Raw genomic sequence first — 3,471 nt, forward strand, 5'->3', positions numbered from 1 at the left:
CACCTTGTTTGGGACTCTCTGGGCTTGTGTGACTTTTTTCTTCCCCACCTCAGGGAAGTTTTCTGATATTATTTCTTCGAATAGGTTTTCTAATCCATGTTCATCTTTCTGTTGTTCTGGCACCCCTATTATTCGTATGTTGTTTCGTTTCATGTTGTCCCAAAGCTCCCTTAGGCTCTCCTCCTGTCTTTTAATTTTTTTCTCCATTTGCAGTACAGTTTGAGTGTGTTTTGCTTCCTTGTCTTCTAATTCACTAATTCGGTCCTCCGCTTCTCCCAGTCTACTGTTGATACTTTCAATGGAGTTTTTTATTGAAGCTATGTCGCTCTTCATTTCTTCTTGGGACTTACTTAAGTTGTTGATTTTTTCATCTGTTTCTTCTAGCTTCTTGCATAAGTAGTTGAGTTTTTCATCTGTTTCTTCTTGCTTCTTGAACATCCGGTGCATGTACTCTAGGAACCTTATTCTGAATTCTTTTTCCGTCATGTTGCATATCTCTGTCTCACTTAGCTGCTTTTCTGGCGAGTCCTCATTTTCTTTCCTTTGGGGGTTTCTTTGTCTACCCATGTTTGATCTCACTGACATGACTAGTTGTTGAATCGTTCAGTGGCTGGACCCTGGGTGGCAGTGGCTGCTCCCTGGGTGGCAGTGGCTCCTCGGGCTGTGGTTGCTCCTTGGGCAGTTGTGGTAGCAGCGGCTCCTCTGTTGATAGCAGAGCCTCTGGTGGGTGCTGTTCACAGCTGTGGTGGCTCTTCTGGCTGGTGGAGGGAGGCTTCACACACAGCAACTGTTCCCCAGGCAGAGCGTATGGTGATCAGGAGGCCGCTATTGCTTGAATCTGCTGCGTTGATTTAAAGGCACAAAATACAACACAACAAGGCACAACGTACCAGGCACTAAACACTATTGTATTTACGATATTACTAACCCCAAATAAAGGTGGCCCCCCGAGCTAAGAGAGTTGAGAGATAAGGGGGAAAGAAGAGAAAAAGGTAGAAGAGACAAAAGAAAGAAAGAAAAAAAGGAGTGCAAAAATGAAATTGGGAAAAGGGAGGGGAAAAAGAGGAGGAAAAAAAAAGTAAGAGAGAAAAGAGAATGAAGTATAAAAGGGGAAGAGACTATTTATATGAGGAGAAAACTCCTATAGGTCCGCCACTAATACCAACAAATTACAGCAACAGATTCCTGGAGATGAATACAAACTACAAACAACCAATAATATCAAGCGACGCAAGGGGAAACAGAAACACAGAAATAACCAGGGGAGGGGGGGGAGAGGGAGGTTCAGGAAAATAAAAAGAATAAGCAGTCTAACCTCACAAACAATTCAATTCAAAAAAAAAAAAACCCAATATACTCGTCAATCAAGCAAACAACAATAACACAATAGAGAGAGAAAAGAAGAAGAAGAAGAGAAAAAAAATTGGATAGTGAAGGAAGATAAGGGAAAGGTGTATAAGGATTTAGAACAGGGGATTGGACGTAGGATATATAAGCAGGGTTAAATTTGGACAGGGGGTAAAAAGAATAGGGAAAATCAAAAGCTGGCGTAGGGTAAGAGAAACAGGACAGCAAAAGGGAAAAAGTGGGGAAGATTGTTTAGCACAGAGGCAAATTGAGGTAGAGAACAATGTTGCTAAAGGAACGATGAAAATAGAATGGAGAACATTAGTCACAAAATAAAATGACACTTAAAAGAATGGTAAAATGGTAGCGGTAAAAATACTAGTTAAAAATAAAAATGTAGTAGCTGAAAGGGCAAAATCAGGTGATGGAGAAAAAGAAAAAAGAAAAACAGAAAAAAAATGTTTTCTTAGTTAAAAGGAGAAAAAGTAATTTAAAAAAATAAAAATAAAAATGTGCAGTAATGCAGGTGCTTCAGATCTTCTACTCTTCTTATTGGCCCGCCCGGAATTCAGGAGAATGTTGAGTTTCCCTCTGGTACACTGCTCCTCCGTGTTGTAAGCCACAGTCCTGATTTTAAGGCCGGCCGTAAAATCCCCTTATTGCCTTATCTGTATTTACAGAAGAGTCAGTTCGTGGCTCTGCCTCTGGGTGGCAGTGTTTCTGGATTGACCTCCGAGGCTATAAGTTCTCTCCGACCAGGAGCTCTGTATTGTACCTGAACCAGCTCCGCCCAGAGCTGGTTCCCCAGGCACCACTCCCAGCTCTGTTTCCCCGGCTCCCCAAAAACAATCTTCCCCTACAAGCTCTGCTAGTGACCCCAACTGGGCAATCACATCCAATGGGGTCAACAATCAAACTCCCAGAAGTAAGAGGAAGTGTACAAACAAGAGCCTGGGAAGCTGTTCGAACTCGCAGGGTTCCACCCTCCAGAACTGCGCGAAATGTCTGCGCGTTATGTCTGCGCGCGCTCAAGCCCCTGGCAACAAGTAGCCGGTTATCAGGGAAACTCTGAGGTAGCCCTTTTTTGCATCCAGTCCAATTATGGGCTCATTTATAGTGTTACCTTCTGGCAGCAGCCCTGCGGGAGCCCTCCCCACTTGCGGATTACGCTGGCCTCTATGTGCGCGGATTTTGGAGTGCGCAGATTTCCCCCTGCGCCCGCGCGCGCGTTCCTCGCTCCTACCTGAACTGCAAACCGCACCTTTGGGGTAAGTCTAACCTTTCCGTGGAAGGAAGCAGGTCTCCGCTGTGCTCTTGTAGTCACGCTGCTTGCGAGTCGTTGCCTCCGGGTTGGTAGGCGCTGGGTTAGTAGCCGTTCTCTGGATGCCGGTAACCGGTAGCCGCAACCCAAGATGGCGCGGTCTCGCCGCTGCGCTGGCGCCCAGGGGGAGGTTTCAGCCTCAATCTCTAACCATCCGCATTTTTTAGGAGTTCTCTGTCTTTCCTGGCTGCAGACTGCCTCTCAGCTGAACCTCCCCAGCTTGATCGGGCTGATTGTTACCCGTTTCAGCTGCTCGCCCCTATCTGCTCCGGGATAAAGCACCAACACGTCCGTCTAAGCCTCCGCCATTTTTTTCGTCCTCATCAATGTTTTTAACTCTCTATCCCTCTCCCTTCCTCTCTGTAAAAAATCAATAAAATATATTTTTTAAAAAGAATCTTCTCTTATAAAAAGTTTACTTAAAAACTAAAATAATAAATAAATAAATAAATCTCTTTTAAAAACATTGAATTTATTGGAGTGACATTGCTTAATAAAAATTATGTAGGTTTCAGGTATACAGTTCTATACTACATCATCTACATATTGTATTGTGTGCTTACCACCCCAAGTTAAGAACATTCTTGCTTGGTTACACCCAGTGAGCAACAGCCTGTGAACCAAAATGGAGTCTTTGGGGAAAAAGAGATAAAATAAGGTTATTCATTTATAATATGGTGCTTTGGTAGAGACTTCTTGTTGACTCCCCACAATATCTATCCTCACATTTTCCTATAGTGATAGAAGCTTTAATTGCACATGATAGCCTAGGTAAAGTTTGCCTTTTGCAATATCCCTTGCAC

This window comes from Myotis lucifugus, unplaced genomic scaffold (genome assembly GCF_000147115.1).
Source record: "Myotis lucifugus unplaced genomic scaffold, Myoluc2.0 scaffold_2, whole genome shotgun sequence".
Taxonomy (NCBI): Eukaryota; Metazoa; Chordata; class Mammalia; order Chiroptera; family Vespertilionidae; genus Myotis; species Myotis lucifugus.